The sequence below is a fragment of the Cydia strobilella genome, chromosome 17, assembly GCF_947568885.1.
Source record: "Cydia strobilella chromosome 17, ilCydStro3.1, whole genome shotgun sequence".
NCBI lineage: Eukaryota > Metazoa > Arthropoda > Insecta > Lepidoptera > Tortricidae > Cydia > Cydia strobilella.
Genome location: NC_086057.1, coordinates 12,335,403 through 12,356,181, shown reverse-complemented (window position 1 = coordinate 12,356,181; position 20,779 = coordinate 12,335,403). Strand labels below are relative to the sequence as shown.

Here is a 20,779-nt window from a genome sequence, read left to right as displayed (position 1 = left end):
GTTAACAATTACAATTTCGATACGTTTGACGATTTTTATTGCAAGCTTTTTAACTTTTAACTGTGTAAGTAATCAAATCCCGCTATTATAATATTTATAATAGTCGATTTTTGGCTCAGTCCGCTGCTATTTAACCTGGTCATGGATCACCTCACCAGAAATATACCATCTCCACTGCCATGGATACGCGGATGACATAGTTCTAGCTGCCGACACTGCGACAAACTTGCAGGAACTTCTGAACATGTGGACACGAGCACTTGAAAAGCACGGCCTGAGGGTTAGTAGGAGTAAGACGGAATACCTGAAATGTCCTTTCAGCAGAACTAACATACCGGAAACTATCTGTATTGGAGACGCGCCTGTCCCGTCTGTACTCTTTATAGTATTATACGAGTTTTAACACATAAATTGTGTCTAAAAATAACTGCTGTTTACGTTTCTCTATTCATCTTCTGGTGTGTCTTCATGCATTAAATAATTTATTTTAAATACAGTCAAATACCCTATTGTAGAACATTTTAACCTTTTGTATGAGCGTCGCAACATGTCGTGGTCAAAAATCGTGGGTTCTAACATCAGTCGTGCCGAATAGAGCAGAAAAAATCGTTGCCGTTTACAATGACACCCTCACACTTTGTCCGCAGCCGTAGCACGGTCGCATTTTTATCACCTGTCACCATGCCTGTCACGTTCGAACAAGTGTATAAGTGCGAAAGTGACAGGCAGAGTGACAGTCGATAAAAATGGAACCATGCTGCGCCCGCTGTTCAAGATAAGTCGGTGCAAAGTTAGTTTAGACGGAGTGTACTAGTTTCACGTTTTTATATGAAGTGGCTCATATAGACGATAATGATTTGCCAAACCGTTACTATAAATACAAAAGCGAGTGACAAACGGTAATGAGTTGGTAATTGCAGCGGACTGCCGTTCATCGTCACAGTGCACAGTTCTTGCGTAAGACGGCGAAAAAATGGCTACCTATGGACCTAATAGAGACCATCTTTTGTTCCATTGAGTTGAAACTCTTGGTCCATGGGGTCCCAGCGCGCACAAGTTGTTTGCAAAAATCGCGAAGCGTCTGGTTGACGTAACTGATGGTGACCGAAGAGCTGGCGGCTTCCTTGCACAACTTATCAGCATTGCGATACAACGAGGAAATGCCGCCAGCATCCTTGGTACAATGCTTCAAGGGCCTGTTTTAGACTTAAGCTACATAGTTATTAATTTCGTTTACCTAGTACCACTGTATATATCTTGTACCTATGTAAATAAATAGAGACCCCCACATTTGCGTCCTTTGAGCGATACGACGGCGGCGTCTAGTCAGCGCTATGGAAAACGGTGTCACTGCGCAGTTGCGACAACGTTGCGTCGAGCAGCAGCCATGTGTGGGATGGTCCTAAAGACACGTGTGAATGCGACCGATGGTAACGCTGAAAGCGAACGCAGTTGACGCGTAAGAATGAGGGTAGACCGAGCGCTGTCTAAACAACTTTGACACCCACCCGCTATCTTCAGTCACCCGTGAACATGATGCATGTAACTGCGTCGAAATATCGGGAACTCATAAATAATACAAAAGGTAATCACGGTCTATATCCCGGTCAATATGTCTAGGTCCTAAAGTGTCCGTCTAAACTTACTTTGCACCGACATGAACAGAACAAACGCTGACACAAACATACACGTTTGTGTCAACCGTGTATATTTAACGTGACTGAGTACACTTAGCTAATGTCAACATCGTTATTCAGTGATAATAAGTAAGACAAGCAAGCGTTATTACGTTCTAACAGCAAAATTGACCAATGGATGGTAATAATGGGCAAACATTTCGATGCCACTGGAGTGACAAATGATTATCCGGAGGTTTGGCAGTTGTTCATATCATAAGAGGAGACCAAAGTGATAGGCAAGCAAAGTGTAGTAGAATCCATTTAAACTGAGCAATTGCTCATTTTCGACGTGAGCCCGAAATACATTTCATATTTGGACCCACACCCCCACGGAAAGTTAGAGAAAGGAGGAGGCGGGTCAAACACATTTTAGAAAAAGGTGACTTCTGTGGACAATACAACAGAAGTTAACGACTCTGGTACATAAATATCCCGTTTTTCTTATTTGAGTCTCTAGTACTGAAAAAATGTATCCCGCCTGGAAAGGTAGTGCGTAAAAATTTGCTTTGATTCCCTTAAATTTGCGATGTCTAGAGAAAAGACGCAAAAAAGTCCGAACACCAAAAAAAGGTCACTTTTGTGGACAATAGCATAAAAGTTAACGACTCTGGTACATAGATATGTCGTTTTTCTTATTTGAGTCTCAAGTACCTACTGAAAAAATGTAACCCCCCCTGTAGTAAAGGTGCCGCGTAAAAATAAGCTTTAAGAGCGACATCGTCACAAAAGTGACAAAGCTCTTTAAACAAGGATAATAAAAAGAAATAAAAAATAAGCTTTAGATTCTCCTAACTTTGCGAATGCGATGTCTACATGAACGAGTTTGCTATAAAATGTGTATGACCGTGACGATGACCCAGGCGACATTTTTCGAATGATCGGGCCGATTATTTCATTTATTTCCTATATAATGAATTTATTTCCTAAATTTATTCCATTAGGTCCACATATTGTTAGTTTTTAGCTTAATCTACTTAATCTAAGTATATGTTAGTTAAAATAACGCTAATAATAAATAAGTAAAAGTTATTTGGTCCTCTGGTTCATTTTACATAATGGTTAGTTAGTATTTTATTAACCCTTTAGAATATTTAATTAATTTTATTTACATGATATGATGAAACTATTAAGGTCAAAAATCTGGGCAGTGTCATCGATTTTGACTGGCATATGACCTTCCGACTCAGACGGGAAACTAGGCTTTATTGGGATTAGTCCAAAGATAGTTTACTGCCAGTCCTTATACTGTGATATCGATCACAATTGCACAAGTGTGTCGGAGCAGGAGCAATGGACCATGCTCTAATGATGATTGCATTTGCAATATCTGGGGTTAATGGCCAATAGCGTGAACCAATCTGGTCGTGGGCGAAAACCACATCTGCGAGGCCCTTTTCAATGTGTTTTCCCAAGGTAATAAAAAGGTTGGCTTTGCGAGGCCCCCCTAAGTACGAGGCTGTGAGCGAAGGCCCCATTCGCCCACGCCTAGCTACGCCACTGGCCATTGCCATATATGCACTCGAAGCAGTTGCAGAACTACTACACAAAATAAAACAACATTTTCAACCGAAACACACAACACAATCAATACATACACTATGGCGCTTCTTATAAACGATCGACACTGGGCTAGGCTCCATGCAGGGCCGGATCTAGGGTAGAGCGAGTGGAGCGGCCGCTCTAGGCGCCGGATCCCAAGGGGGCGCCAAAATGGCAAATAAGAAAAAAAAAATAGTTTTAAAAGACGTGAGTATGACGCGGGCCCAAAATACGTTTCGTTTTGCTTTTGGGTAAAAAGCCTCAACGAAGGGCGCCAAAACCCGATTTCACTCTACCCTGATCAAGGACTCTGGCCGGCACTGGCTCCATGGCCTCATAATAATTGTCGGCGGCCTATCGTAAAAAAGGCTGATTATTAAATTCCTAGGCAAATCGTGAAACGTGAAAATCTGAGTCCACGGAGCCTCGGCGGGGCTGCTATGTCTGAACAGTTTGCCCGTCGGGCATCTGAAGCAACCTAACGAACCTATCCCACCTATCTATTGGTTTAATATGACTACTGTCAAAACATTACACAGGAACTTTACTGATTTTACTGATGACATGTCACATAGGTACATTGTGTTTTTTGTCACTTTCATATATGAGTAGAATCGCCATCCCTGAAATAATTGCGTTAGAGAGGCCTTAAAAAATATATATGGGTGTTTTCAAGTAGGTAATAAATTTTTCACAGGTCAACACATAACTGGGTCAAGTGGATCAATTATGTCAATTTATTTAAATGGCTATGCAAGTTCATTTAAATAAATTTGGTCAAAACACACTAAAACTGCTTTCGACATTCTTGTTTGCACGTTTACACCGTGTCCAATAAGTCCGAATACACATCTTTTTACCTTGGCTTTAAAGACATACGGATTAGGCCATCAAGTTTTTATTTTAAGTAAAATACCTAGTATGTTGACGTTAACAAATTACAATCACTTCAAATGTCAAGGATTTGTAGTTTGCTTTGTATCCACGATAAAACTGTTTCGTGAAACGATTATAAGAACATTTTGCAATTGCGACAGCCCAGGTCAGGTACTATTTTTAAGGCGTTAAAACCCCTTGGAATTAAATGCAATCTAGTTAACACTACAATCAAAAGGTATAGATGTCCTCAATAGAAGACAGGAAAAGATCCGATCGGCCAAGTTCAGCTAGAACCGATACAGTAGTCAAGATTGTAAGAGACCGACTTCGACGGAAAAAACACCGCTGTATACGAAAATTCTCCATACGGATCAGTGCACAATATTTTGAAGGTGGATCTTGGATGCCATGCTTATAAAAAACGCAAAGTATGTACATGGCATTTCCGAAGTGACCAAGAAAAAGAGATTGCAAAGATCTAACATAATATTTTCTTGGCACGCAGGTGACAAGTTTGTTTTTTCTGACGAGAAACTGTTTGTGTTCGAACAGCCTCATAATGTGTAAATGTGGCCTCAGCTTATTTCGATCGAAGACAAATCTTTGCTCAGATTGCAACGAGACAACCCTGAAAACGTGAAGAAACCCAAACAAGTACTTACAATTTTATCTCTGCTCTTTGCCTAAAATCTAAAATGCTACTTTTTCATTTTATTGGACACGGTGTAAATGTGGCCTCAGCTTATTTCGATCGAAGATAAATCTTTGCTCAGATTGCAACGAGACAACCCTGAAAACGTGAAGAAACGCAAACACTACAATTTTATCTCAGCTCTTTGCCTACAATCTAAAATGCTACCTTTTAGGGTTCCGTACCCAAAGGGTAAAAACGGGACCCTATTACTAATAAGACTCCGCTGTCCGTCTGTCTGTCCGTCTGTCACCAGGCTGTATCTCATGAACCGTGATAGCTAGACAGTTGAAATTTTCACAGATGGTGTATTTCTGTTGCCGCTATAACAACAAATACTAAAAACGAATAAAATGAATATTTAAGGGGGGCTCCCATACAAGAAAAGTGATTTTTTTGCCGTTTTTTGCGTAATGGCACGGAACCCTTCGTGCGCGAGTCCGACTCGCACTTGGCCGGTTTTTTTTCAGTTAAACTTTATAATTTTATTATTGTTTCCTAAGACTTGTTGGTAGTTGTGGTATTGTAGAATTTATACTTTTTAGGGTTCCGTACCCTTGGTAAAAACGGGACCCTATTACAAAGACTCCGCTTTAGTTTATAAAGCTCTAGTATATGAAACAAACGAAATAGAGCAAAAACAAGTTTTTCATGAAAAACTAAAATTCGCTGTATGTTTTTTTACTATTGTATCTGAAGCTACATAAACTAATTACAGACCTAGATATACCTTATCCTATTGTAAGTACAAAGTTTCAGAGCAATCTAGTAAGTCGTTTTAAAATGAGAGCTTAACTACGTTTGTATGGATAACCGAGCTTGCCGGGGACTCTTAAGGGCATATTTTGTAACGTGTTTTGATTAGGAAAAAGTAGGCGGTAATTTTTTTGACGCGAATATATTTTGTTTTATTTCTATGGGGCAGGTCGTCCAACACTCCATACAAAAGCCAAAAATTAAACGGATCCCCAATAATTTTGTTACACCTTGTATACAGATTAACATAAAACGAAACAGTTTGACATGGCATTTTTGGTAAAACAAAGTAAGATACTCGTAATGTCATAGGCAGGTGATATACAATACTACTATAATAATAATAATAATAACACACACGTGCGCGAATCGCGGCGCGAAGCCGCGAACTCGAGTGTGGAGTCTAGTTCGCTAATCAGCGAAATCGAGTCCACACTCGCGTTCGCGGCTTCGCGCCGCGTAGTCTGGAGCGGCATATCAATACATAAGCCCGCAGGGCAGCTTGTGGCGAGCTGTTGGGGAGTGACGACCCCACGGACCCGAGTGCTCCAGAGAGTCGGTCAGGGTCTCCGTCTCCGGCGTGTCTTCGTCGGTCGGAGTGGACCCCAAGGGGACCCGCAGGACTCTCAGCTCTGGCTTGCCTTCATTGGCCGTCCAGAGGGGAGTCGTAAGAGCTATATGCTCCAGGGGTGGAAGTGAAAGATGCATAAGACGCGAGTTGGCACAGTGGCTGTTAACAGTCACTGGGTAGAAAGCGGCGCACACCTCTCGACACCCCTGAGCCGCTCACACCGGTGTTGCTCCTGGTCGTCTTCACGACGGCAGTTTCAGGGGCCCATCTAGTCAGCGGCAAGTCACCACCTGCCTCGATAACGCGTTTTAACATTGTTATGGCAGGTGTCCGGATTTCTTTACAATAGCCCAGTCTCATTGTCCACCCAGACTTCAATCCATAGACCGGTATACTGTTCACTTTTTCTACAATAGTCCCAATGCCTGCTGCGACCGGTTCATGGGTGTCTATTGTTGCGCCTGTGAACGGGTTCCAGCAGGCGTTCTACATGACATTAAAGCTCTCCAAGGGGCCTCTACGTGTTGGATTTATATCCCCACGCAAGCCTATCAAAAGACCGGGATGCATAGGCCCGTGATATCCAAGGAGATACAAATAATAATAATACCGCAGGGCAGCTTGTGGCGAGCTGTTGGGGAGTAACGACCCCACGGACCCGAGTGCTCCCGAGAGTCGGTCAGGGTCTCCGTCTCCGGCGTGTCTTCGTCGGTCGGAGTGGACCCCAAGGGGACCCGCAGGACTCTCAGCTCTGGCTTGCCTTCATTGGCTGTCCAGAGAGGAGTCGCTAGAGCTATATGCTCCAGGGGTGGAAGTGAAAGATGCATAAGACGCGAGTTGGCACAGTGGCTGGTAACAGCCACTGGGTAGAAAGCGGCGCACACCTCTCGACACCCCTGAGCCGCTCACACCGGTGTTGCTCCTGGTCGTCTTCACGACGGCAGTTTCAGGGGCCCATCTAGTCAGCGGCAAGTCACCACCTGCCTCGATAACGTGTGTTAGCATTGTTATGGCAGGTGTCCGGACTTCTTTTCAATAGCCCAGTCTCATTGTCCACCCAAACTTCAATCCATAGACCGGTATACTGTTCACTTTTTCTACAATAGTCCCAATGCCTGTTGCAACCGGTTCATGGGTGTCTATTGTTGCACCTGTGAACGGGTTCCAGCAGGCGTTCTACATGACATTAAAGCTCTCCAAGGGGCCTCTACGTGTTGGATCTATATCCCCACGCAAGCCTATCAAAAGACCGGGATTTATAGGCCCGAGAAATCCGAGGAGATACAAATAATAATAAAAGACGTTTATTCAAGAAGTTGTAACATAGGTACATAATAAAAGTACACGATAATGCTTACAAACTAATTGAAAGGGAAGGTGGCTCAGCTGATGTCTGTGCCAAAAAGGCTTCGGGGCACAGCAGCCCCAAAGGTTTTCAGCAACGGACGCTGTTATTCTGCCACCGCCGTAATTGTATCTAGCTAAGGACAGTATAAACATTTACACTATTACATATAGGACAAGATAGCAAAACCGAGCAATGCGCAGTGGATAAAAAAGTGCTAACTAAAGTGCTAAATTTAAATATCTATTGAGCAGGTCACTCAACCAAAAGTGTATGTTACTTCCTTTTGGAGGTCCAGTAAATAAGCCTTGCAACGTAGTTTGAAAACCGCCAGGGACTTACAGTTAACTACTGGTGGCGGCAAATTGTTCCAGCACTTAGACGCAGCAACTACTGCCAGTAGCCATGTAATATAAGTACTTGATCATGTAATCATATTTTACTTTTTGCACAAATACCAACTATTGGAAAGTAGTTGATAATGCGGGTGCCGGCGCAGTAGACGCGGCGATTAGTATTTTCCATCACAACATAATGGACATTAGCATAAAAACACTTCACAAGCCAAGCTACGCAGTGACACAGTTTTTTTGCTACTGAGATGACGTTACGTACCTATCCGTCGACTCACTTCGTGGTTTGTTTGTTCGTTTCTTTCGTTTGACAGGTTGAGTTGAGGAAATATGTACATAGAGTCGGATAAAGTTAACTCTGCATGTTATTTGCAATAAAGTAAAGAAAAGTTAAATTGTAAAAATAAAACTTGTAAAAAAAATAAAAAAAAATAAAGAAGATAAGGAGACGACCGGGACACAATTAAGAGGAGACGCAAGTCCAGGAAATGAGAGAGACCAAAAGGGGGTCCTTTTGTTTGAAATAATTATTGAAAGTCATAATGTAATGATTGTCATATTATCATTAGTCATAATTCTAAAACCGTTAACTTTTCAGGATTTTCCTCATGTTAGGTTAGGTTATGTTAGGTTTGTTTTATGGCAATCCTGAAAAGTTACGCGTTTCTGAGGAAAACCAAATTATGACTAACGAAAATGTGGACATACAATACATTATGAGAAACAATAGAGACTCGACCAAAAGACATGACATGACGCGCTGCGCGAAACTTGCGTCGAAAGATATCCGGGAGACGCGAAGGTGTTTTGTATCTCAAATACCAAAGATAGATCAAATACTTATTAAAATTTTGCTTGTCAGACCTCTCGGCTATATCACTAGCTATTTTATAAGTACTAAAATTATACTGCTGGGGTATGCTGTGGTATGGTGTGTGGTGGGGTAACGATATACAACAGAAAATAAATGAAAATTATAAATAATAATAATAAAAAGCCTTTTTATTTTCATTAATATATATACGTTTACTTTTTAAAACTTATCTTACTCGGTTAGTATAATTATTTTACTTATTTTTATGTTTATGTATTTAAAACTAAAAGTTGATAGAAACCCCACTTTATTGGGTAAAGGCCTCCTCCAATTTGTTCCACTCGTCTCTGTTTTTTGCCTTATTTAGCCATCTTAGACCGGCCGTGGCTACTATGTCGTCGCTCCAAACAAAATACAAAAAAATACAAAATTATAAATAAATAAATATTAGGGCACATCTTATTACACAGATAATATCAACCTAGCCCCAGACTGCAAAGCTTGTACTATAGGTACTATTAGGTACTTCTTCTTTGTCGGTCCCTCATTACTGAGGAACGTGACCACTTGGTTTTGCAGCTCCTGTGACTTGTCTCCATCGGTCTCGATCTCCCGTAGCCCTCACCGCTTAATGGAGTTTGCCTGAGGTGGCCTTCTTAACTTGGTCGGACCATCTAGTTGGTGGGGGCCCTGTGGTCTTACGCCTTCCACTTTTCCGAGCACGACCATTTTCTCCAAGCTTTTATCACCTCTACGCTACTATAGGTACTAGGCGACGATATACATACTTATATAGATAAATACATACTTATATACATAGAAAGCACCCATGACTCAGGAACAAATATTTGTGTTAATCACACAAATAAATGACCTTACCGGGTATCGAAACCAGGACCATCGGCTTCGACCACGGTCACGACCCACTAGGCCAGACCGGTCGTCGTAATTAAACTTACTTTCAAGATTATTTTCTATCGAGCCAACTTTAACCATCTGGGTACCCAAGATTTTGGTATAAAAGAGTCTGTCCCTGCAAATATAGCTGCTGTGTAAATATTTTCTTGGCATTTGCCATTTATTAACTATTTCGACGCCGTGTCAAACACAAAAGCAGTCATCCAGACGCCACTTCACTTTGTTGCTCTGTGGTCTATGACCGATTAATCGGTTTTTGGCGTTGAACCTACGGTGCGTATATATCGGTAATTGGCGTCCAAAAGGTTAAATAAAACACATAAAAGTTCAATAAAAAGCACAGTTTTTGACCACGTGGCCTCCACTAAAATAAAAGCTCAAAATATAAGACGCGGATCACTTCACGGCGGCTGTTAAATTTCTCTCGAAAGCTCGTAACAGTGACACCCTACTTTCAATCACCAAAACTTGATTCCGAGACCCCAATGCTTCGAAAGTTGTTACTATATCATCAAAGTCGGTCACCGTCACCTTAATACTTTATGCCTTAATAAATCGTTGATAACATAGTCTTATTAAAGGTAAGGTCGAATACCTTTACTTTAGGATAGTAATTAAGTCGAATTTGGAACTGTACCTTGGCTCATGGCTGTCGCCAATCTTTCTTAAACATGGCTAACTTCATTTTATGTCGCCAAATTTTATAATAAACATATAATATCTACTTATCCGAAATTGATTAAGGTTAGGTGTGGTTCGAAATACTTAAATATATTAAAACTAAATTCTTTATTTACATACAAGATATATACAGTGGTACTACGTAAGCGAAATTAATAACTAGCTTAAATCTAAAATAGGCCCTTGAGGCATTGTACCAAGGATGCTTGCGGCATTTCCTCGCTGTATCGCATATATCGCAATGCTGATACGTTGTGCGAGAAACTAAATTAACTGATAATACTAAATAGAACTAATGATTAAATAAAATTATTTCTAAAAAATACTTACTGCTGCTGCTTTCACCTCACCGGCTAAACGGTTAAACATTTATCTTATTCTAATTTGAATTATTCTTAAGTAAAGCATTAGAAATAATAGACAAAAACCGTTTACTATTGTCGTGTCTGTGCCAATAACGATCGGCCATGACTCCTATTGTATCGTAACCACTGCAGTGAGAGCGATACTTTCATTAGATTTTACCACAAACAGTTAAATTGTGATAGTCACAGTAAATGGGTAAACGGTGCGGAAAACGGGCCTACTTACTATGTTGAACGTTTTGGATACATTTTGCTTTCTCACTAGATAGCAAGAAAATTTGCCTTTAAAGTCAGAACATTGAAAAAAAAAATGGTTAAAATATTCTGTGTGACTTTTGACAGAAATGATGGTTTTGTATTAGTTAGGTACTTACTTAAGTATGGTGGTGTTCATTTGAAAGAGGTCTTAAAAAAACCGGCCAAGTGCAATTCGGACTCGCGTTCCAAGGGTTCCGTATTTTCTTGGATAACTTCTAAACTGTTTATCCTAAAATTATAAAAAAATATTTGAGATTCTCACAATGAGCTCTTTCATTTGATATGTAACAGTATAAGTATATAAGTAGTGTATAAGTTAAAAAAACTTTATTTTTAAATTTTCTCATTTACTCCCAAAAGTGGCCCCCATGTTTAAAATTCATTTGTTTACGTTACATGTCCGTCTTTGGATCACAAACTTACATATGCATACCAAATTTCGCCTTATGTGTTCCAGTAGTTTCGGAGATAATAGGCTGTGACAGATGGACAGGCAGACGCACGATTGATCCTATAAGGGTTCCGTTTTTTTTTTATAAGGGTTCCGTTTTTTTTTCTTTTGAGGTACGGAACCCTAAAAATATAGTGGCCGGACTTATGAGTAAAATAAACTTTGTTCAGAAAGCAATATCTATTTTTTTGTTTTAAGTTTTAATTATACTAATTTAACTAATTATCACTCCTAAAACGTAGCTACTGTCTTCTCGAATTACCAGTTTTTTTTCCGTCAGTATGACTCATGATACTTAGTTTAAATGTAATTAGTACCTGCATTAACATACAGTATGATGATATGTTAGTAAACATAACTGCGCTTTTTCCGAGAGAAACTGTTTGTTTATTTATACAGTAGGTAGGTATGTACAGTCAGCTGCAGAGAAAAAGTACCCCCCCCCCCTGCATAGAAATTTGTATGCAAAGGTGCTAAGCTAATAGTATTGCTGACTGTACATACAATACGGTCAGCATCAATAGTAGCGTATAAAAGGCAGGCAGAAAAAAGAACTGCCACCCTCTAATCAAGGCTCGGAACCGGTTTTTTTTTTAAATCCCTAAATAGCCCAATATTTTTAATTATTTTTTGCTATTTATGTAGGACTGAATCATTTATTTTGGTAACAACTTCGTGTTATTAGATTGTCCCATTAAAAATGAAATAATAAACCAAAGAACGAAAAAGAACGTAATGACGGTATTTGTTGTTATTATGAAGAAAAAACCGGTTCCGAGCCTTGCCTCTAATACTTTTACAAGTAGAGATACATCTTTAGGAACTAATTAGAACTTACTTTTTGACATAATTTAGTTTTTTTAATCTCATTCGTATTCATTCACAGTACGAGTTGGTACGAGTGATAGCAAAATTACTCTTACTCTATACTCTAATGGCGTTATATATGAACACGCTACAAGTCTCAATTAGCTACATATTAATCATTTTGTCTTAATGTTTAGAGAGAGGAGCTTTTGAAAAATCGAACCGCTTTATCACAATACGGTTGCCAAAAAATTTATAAGCAATGTTGAGGATTTTGTCTAGTGAAGTCCGTAAGATGATTTTAGTATTTGTTTAGTTCAAGCAAAAAAATAGTCACGATAATTTATCTACGTATGACTTCAACAAGCACACATCACAATGTTTACCAGAAAATTTATTCTTATGAGGTGCTTAAACAAATATTATGAGTACGGAGTACCTAATAGCGAAAACAAGTTTTCCTCTTATTGCTTATCGGTTCAAGTTTTTTTCAGATTGTTTCCACATTATTCTAAAAAATACTTCAAATTTGAATTGTTGAAAAAATGTCACTTTGGACACTGACAAATCAAATTCAAAACAAATCTAGATCAAACTCATAACCTGCTAATATTATTACTATTAGAATAAGCCTCTTGGGCTGTCTTGGTAGAGACCCATTTGCATTTACCTACTACTTAATTTCCATCCATTTTAATTGTTGCATTGATCGAATGGCCCAGATACCGGTTCAATAAATATCTGTGTATATGAGCCCAAAATCGCAGTATGTATCTAACAAAAATAATTAAACTGTTTATTAAAAAAAAAGAAATTACAAAATCTACTCTCAGACAGCCTATTAATCTACACTCTAATAGATTGTACGCTAAGTATGGTTTTATTTCTAATATTTCTATTACATTTATATTATTACTGTTTATTTATCTAAGTATCTTTATTTTTTTAAGACAAAGCTAAAACAGGAGGGTCATATACCAACACTTCCGAATGCACAGTTAGTTGGATCAAACTTCTTTTCGTTATCTTGTTTTTAGGTTCCCAAAAATGGGACGGAGTGGTATGAGATGAAATTTAGTTTTTTACTTTTTTCATGTAATATATAGTCTATTAGGTATATGCAGATATGGGCGTTATTCTAATATTTTTTTATTGGAATTATCATTCGAATAAACAATAACTCAGGATTTTTTTATTCACGAATGATTTATTCTCAAATGATTTATTCGCGAATAGATTATCCGCGAATAAACCATTCGACCGCTTTTCAAATGACGAATGATTTATTCGTAATTTCATTCGAATAAATCCACGAAAAATATTTAAGTTTTTAGGAATAATCCAATCAAATAAACAACACAAATAATAACACGTTTAATATGACTCGTTTTTACTGTATATTTGTTCTGACACACTGAAGATTGTTAAGGGTTAAATGATAAGCCTAGATAGTATAATAATCAAAGTATTAGCATGAAAAATGATTTACTCACACACAAAGTTAGTAACTTTCTAGACTGGCCTAGAAAGAGATACAGCGAAAGAGTAAGAAAACCAAATTTTATTATTAGTTGTTTGCCTCTGAGCGAATCTCACAAGTACTCACAACGCATAATTTATATTTATCACTAACTATGTAGTTGCAGTGCATTGCACGTCACAGTTGCCAAATAATTCTAAACCGAGAAAACTTAATATGGTATTCCCATAAATTCGTTATTCGTCATTCGAATAAATTTTGCCCATCTCTGGGTATACGTAGTTAGAAAGACATGCAATAGCACTATTAGCAATCGACAATTTTATAGAAGACTCGAATAAAAGCGTGGCACAGTGATCAGAAACAAGTAAACTATAAGAATTTTGACAACATTTACAATGTTCTTACAGTTCCAATTAAACATATTATATACTTATTCAATTTCAATTTTCAATTCCAATTTCAATTTATTTCAATTTCAATTTATTTATTTCCTTTAAGTACAATTTTAACTTTACATCATGTTGTTCATAAGAGCTGGAAACTATTCCTCCGTACCGTATTGAATCCTTTATCAGTGGGTGGACCATAATTTGTAGTATTGGACTATAGATGAGTGGTTTTACGGTAGGTACCTGCCTACCTCCTTATGTAGAAAATACAGTAGATATAAAAAAATGCAGTTGCGCCAATGTTGCGTCAACCAGCAGCCATAGAGTTGAGTAGACGCCGACGCTTGAGAGACGTTAGTGTGGGGTTGCCCTAAGTGCACCAAAAAAAAAACTCACTTTATTCCGAATCCGAACACACAATCACAATGCCCCATAAACCATTATCGCCTTTCAAATCAGCAGTCAAGTAGTTTCAACGCAGTTCCCTTTAAAAAACACTATAGGAAATTAACGTCAGTCTGGTTGAAATTTTCTTCACATACACTTGTAATTTTTACACGATAATAATAGATTGATTTTTTCACAGACACTTATATTATACGGTTAACGGTAGTCGTAAGTAATAATTATATTGGTAGTGATAATGGTAGGGAAGCGTGCGCGCGCGCCGGGGTTCGAGCCTCCGAATGTAGTCTATGCGAGCGGTCAGTGACTGTACAGGCGCAAGGTATAGGCGGTAGCGGGGCGTGTCTTGGGCCATAGAGAAATAAGTAACCCGGGTTAACCTAGTTACCATGGTTACCAGTACAATTTGGTTAACGGTTTAACGGGTTAACCACGGGTTAGTTGGATGGTTAAAGTGGCGCTTAGACTACTTACTCCATATACATATCTGTTACCGCAGTGCCGTACGGATTTTAGTGCAAGAAGGAAGCAAGCGCATTGGATATCGACGTCGATAAGTTTATTTTTGAAATTGAAAGTTGGCCAGCAATTTGGATTATGAAATGCGACGAATATAGTTACCGTGTGCAAAAAGCAAGACAATGGGAGGAAGTTTTTCTTCCGCCGTAATAGAACGTCGAAAAATTGTGCCCGCATTAGTAATAATCACTCCAATTTTGCTTAGCAAATAATCAAATGACGCGGTTGACATACGGGTGCAATTTAAAAAAAAAATCTTCGTGTTGCCTTAAATCTTGGTAATCTCTAGAAAAAGACCCATTTATAGGTGGTTTGTAAATAAGGATGTACCAAGTGTCTTGTGCGTTTTATGACTCTATTGTACAAAAACCAAACTGAAAGTATCACCGCAGCGTTCTGAATAAGTTCCGTTTCCATTTTATCGACAAATAGGAACTGTTTTCACCTTGACGTTTGAATGTGAAATGAACGCGAGACGGAAGTAACGCGGGACGTCGCGCATCGCAGCTAGCTCAGGACGGAGATGCGGAGAAAACTCGGACGTTGGTGCGTTGTCTCCGCATGCGAGTTCGTTGCTCCGCGTCTCGCAACGAGATGCGGCGCAGTGTGAAAACCACCTTACATTTTTTTTGTTTCTCTGTATAATTATGTAATGTATTCTGTGTAATTCGAAATACATTTTAACCTTTAATATGCTCAATACTGAGGTGAAAAATTATATGTGCAAATAAGAGCAAAGTTATTTTACATCTCGTCTTTTTGAGTCCCTCGCCGCACAAGATTCTAACTTAGAATCACTCACTTCGTTCGTGATTCAATTATAGAATCTTTCGCTTTCTCGGGACTCAGAATAAACACTCGCAAGAAAAACCAACTTTCCTCTCTTGTTGCACAAATAACTATTACTACTACTATATTTTTTGTGTGCCAATAAATAATTCTTTATTCTTTTATTCTTTAATCCTGTGACTTGGACCGCCTCCAAACAGTGATCTGGTAGAAGTCAAAATTTCGACGCAGAAATTGACCAATTGAAGAATTTAACGGCATATTTATATGCCCTTGAAGGATGGTTTATTATTAATACAAAACTAAAATAAATAAAGCCTTCAAGTGAACATTATAAACTCAAATTAAAATCTACATAAAACTACAACTAACAACTACAACTAAAATTATAAATAATAAAAAACTGGCTCCAGCTCGGTGCCTCGTGGCCAGGTGCCAAGAAGGCTGGCGGCCGGCATTGCCGCGCCGAGCCTGCCGTCCTGTCACCCGTTGCGTCCACGAGGCGCTAACGCCAGCTCTCCGAAAATGCTGTGGTCGCGAGGCCCCCACGTCACAAGAACTTTCTTCTTCTTCTTCCAGTGCCATCTCCTACCGGAGGTCGGCTATCATGAGGGCTATACGAACTTTAGACGCAGCCGCGCGGAATAATGAGCGTGTGCTCTGTTTGAACCACGTTCGGAGATCTTTGAGCCATGAGTTACGTCTTCGTCCGGATGATCTTTTACCTTGGATCTTTCCTTGGATAATGAGTTGAAGGAGTTCATATTTCTTGTTTCGCATGATATCCACGTGACGTGATCGCATGATTACAAGAACTTTAGCCGGAAGTAAAACGGTGAAACTGCAATTGTCAATCCGGAGATCATAGGTTAAAACCCGGGTTCGTGCGGACCTTCTAGTTTGATGATCAGTTTCTTATCTTCATGAGACTGTATACTTTTGTATGTAGCTTTGCACCTTACACTATTTTTAGTGTAAGGTGCAATGAGGTAACTTCGAAAACGGGGTAATTTTGATATTAGCAATTACGAGTTTCTTTCTACTGCTAGTACTGTTACAACAGAAAGCAAAATGCCTTGGCATTGCAGCAACGTAAAACTAAGTTTTGCTGAAGTATGAAGTACCTCTGTTGTTGTGTATGTTTTACAATGTTGTGTTACCAATTAGTTCCGTTTTAGTTAAGAGGCCGTAGTCGATTTTGGAGCAAAAATGTAAAATTGATAGATTTAGTCGTTGAAATTATACACGTTTTGTTACGTAATATCTAAATAACAAGTATTGATTTCTATTAGCACGTCTTCTCATCTTGCCTTTTAATAATGAGGTCGCGAGCGTGCGTCACCGGTAATGCATGAAGAGAAGGGACAGTTTTTAAAAATTCATCAAAAAATCATGGTGGTAAATTATACAAATTGATGTATAAGAATAGTTTCAGCAAATGTTGTAGATTGTTTTAAGTATCGAAATTACGTTGAAATTAAGTCGATTTTTAGAGAAATTGTCACTTGTTTTGAAGTAATTTCTGGAGAAAATTGATTTCGTCTAACTTTCATTTACACTACTTCAAAGTCATAATAATAAACATGTAGTCTGATAAACGTCAAGTACAGGATATGTGTAATACAAAATTACCATGTTTAGCAGTCCAAACATTACGAAATTTACAAATAAGAGCGACAAAATCAGTGCTTTACGCGCGTTTACCTAAACGTCCATCAGAAAAGCAAACATTACTAATTTAGTAAGTCTGTTTTCAAAAAATTGATCTGATAAAAGGTAAGATAAGAAGGCGTGCTAATAGAAACCAGTACTTGTTATTTGAATTAGGTAACAAAAGGTGTAAAATTTCACGGACTAAATCTATCAATTTTACATTTTTGCGACTAAAATCGACACCGGCCTCTTAATAATAATGTGTAAAAGCCGTGAAAGTTCAAATCAGTGCATCGAGGTAGAAGGCTTGTAAGGAAGTACTCGGGTATTAAATGAAAAGGCATAGACTATTTCGATTCGTTTTAAAACCCGATTACGACATCTATTTAAGTAAAATTAAATTACGCATGCAGTGTGGAATATTTAGGTAGTTCGTTATTAAATATGTAATTCTATGTTATGTAAAGTGTAGTTAAAATTTAAAATACCTCTGCACTAAACATAGTAACCAAAAGATTTAAAAATTGTTATATATAACGTGTACCTAATATAGCCTTTCCGATTTCTAAGAGCCAGTTCGCCATAGTAAATCTATGGCGAACTGGCTATTAGAAAACAGACAATGCATTCTAACTAACATTGGCTGCAGGCATAAATAATTAAAACTTTTTGAAGAATTGCACCAATTTTCGTTTCACATAGGTACAAAGATTTGCAGATAAGTATCTAAGCTAACTCTGTAACACCTTGGCAAGTGACAGAATGTGGAACCACCACCATAATGTAAAATTCCAACGAAAATATGTCGTTTATAATGGCACTGACATACTTAGTTGTTACAGTGTCAGGATAGACGTACTACGAGGGTGGGTTGATAAAAGAACCGCAACGACAATTAAGTTTATAATGGCACTGACATACTTAGTTGTTACAGTGTCAGCAAAGACGGACTACGAGGGTGGGTTGATAAAAAATCGAAACGATAATTAAGTTTATAATGATGGCACTGACATACTTAGTTGTTACAGTGTCGGCATACACGGACTACTCGTATATTTGCGAAATTTAAGAACTGCTCGTCTACCTACTCATGCTTTTTAAATCAATCTTGAGAACCTAACCTAATCTTGAGAATACACTTTTTTAAATAAAGGTTATTGATGCCGGATAAATAAAGGTTATTGAATTAGGTGCCTATAATATATTGAGTTGTGACGATTGGACATCGATTTTATGTTCATTAATTGAAGTCTTCTAACCGGTTTGACGGTCAGTGGCACAGGTGAAAGACCCTATAAGTTACAGCCAAAAGCTCGTGACAACGTGATTGACCCAATCCGGTTAGGGTGGGGGGGGGGCAGGTATTTGAAGTTTAACTTCTCACCTTGATTTGTTATTGATTTGATTATTAACATGACACGAAATAAATATGTACGGAGAGGACGGAGGGAAAAAACTTTTCATTCCATCATTTTGCCTTAGTCCCATTCGTTTTTAGGGTTCCGTACCCAAAGGGTAAAAACGGAACCCTATTACTAAGACTCCGTTGTGCGTCTGTCCGTCTGTCTGTCACCAGGCTGCATCTCATGAACCGTGATAGCTAGACAGTTGAAATTTTTCTCAGATGATGTATTTCTGTTGCCGCTACAACAACAAATACTAAAAAGTACGGAACCCTCGGTGGCGAAAGCGACTCGCACTTGTCCGGTTTTATTATAAATCAATTCATTGATTTTTGTTATTGTATTTTATAACTATTTTTATTTGACGGCTTCGGCTATTTTGTTGTTACAATTATACTAGCGCCTACAATTATTCTAATAGCAAGACTTTCAAATTGACCGCGAGAAATATTTTTCAGCAGGCACGTGTTGTTAAAGTCGTTTGGCTCTGTGCACGACAGTAAATAGATGGTGGCTATGGCCCCATTAGTTACTTGGCAATTGCCATATATGTCGAATATCTTTAAGTGAAATGGCTCCCTTTTGACCCTTGGTTAACAATCTACAATAGATAGTGGCATACTTACTATGCCATTGCACTAATCTTAGATTTCTGAAATGCCATCTTAACTCACCAAACGAAACCAAAAATTGCCAATCGGGGGAAATAATTCGTGTAAAAGCGTATTTTGGCATAGTTGTAGGGAATGGTGTATTAAACAACATACTAGAAGTACCGAAGGGTGGGGGGGGGGTTAAGCTAACGAGTAGGGGGGGGGGGATTTAAGGTCCGTTATAGTTTTGCGTAAATAACTCGTAAACGTTGTCCCGCAGCAAAAAATGTTCTTGTACATACATAATCTACATAATATTGTCTACAAAATAGATTTGTACACTTTGTGGTAGGACCCATATTTAAAAAGATTTTCTTAAGTAACTGTTGTTTAATACACCATTTCCGGCAACTATGCCAAAATACGCTTATACATGAACTATTTCCCCGATTTTTCCTTCGTTGGTGGCCTATCTGCAGCACTCGTATTCTGGCTTCGTAGAACTAACTCTGCAACGTGTTTCATATCATAAAGTGTGGAAGATCATTAAATGACTAATTTTAATGAAACTTTATCGTACAAGTTTTGTATGTAATTAGTTATACTTGAAGTTCTCAATAGTCCTAATATGACTCTTATTTATGTTGTGCTTCGCAGCTCTCTCTATTATCTATATCGGTTTCGTAGATGTTCCGCAATAAAATTGGAATTAGTTCTCTATTCCGTAATTAATTGTCAGACTTATAGCTAGGGACATTATGTGTTGTTTATATACGGCACGCGCTATTAGCCGCTTTGTAAAGCTGGCTCCACATTCTGTCCTAATGTGAAATTCGTCTAAATTGAATGATGAGCAAACTTTGATGTGACAAAGTGCTGAAGTACCTCTACAATTTTCTTTTTTTCATAGGAACGACGTATAGGTTTGATGATTATTCTTATGCCATTTTGTACCGTGCCATTTCCAAGTCATTGGCAGCCAAAAAAATATCTAATATTGTCAAGATTTTAAACTAGGCAAGTCGGTGGAAATGGAGTACTGTGGACACCCGCGGTTCTGACTAAAATAGCCGACTTGTTTTAACATTTACATCTTTGAACTTCTTTTGCAAAGAACTGCGTTGCGAGATTTGCATCTTTTTACTTATACCTAAAGTAAATAATTTGATGGGATTAGAAATATTAGAATATATCGGCCACGATAACACGCAGCAGATTTATATTCATAATAGCAATTTAATTATCAATTTCGCCCTCCTTCCCTCTAGAACAAAACTTCACAATTTTAAAAGAAAAATGTTTCTCGTGGTGCTGATGTAGAGCTTGCTTAACAGTGATATTTCGGTACCACAGAGGGACAGCGATCTCCATTAAATATAGCGGCGCGTGCCAATCTATAAATACAGGAAAAGAAACAGCGGTTTGAAGATAACTTCAA

The 20,779-nt window shown here is 38.5% G+C and overlaps 1 protein-coding gene and 1 long non-coding RNA gene across 2 annotated transcripts in view; one reads left to right on the top strand and one right to left on the bottom strand.

Annotated features, from left to right (window-relative positions):
* The window catches only part of LOC134748703 (clavesin-1-like), a 28,336-nt gene extending 13,701 nt beyond the window's left edge, over positions 1–14,635 (bottom strand). The window contains exon 1 of the mRNA XM_063683473.1: positions 14,376–14,635. The gene's annotated coding sequence lies outside the window, so the exon portion shown is untranslated. The remainder of the gene's footprint in view (positions 1–14,375) is intronic.
* LOC134748746 (uncharacterized) overlaps positions 1–20,779 on the top strand; it is a 129,684-nt gene that overhangs the window by 21,704 nt on the left and 87,201 nt on the right. The window lies entirely within an intron of this gene.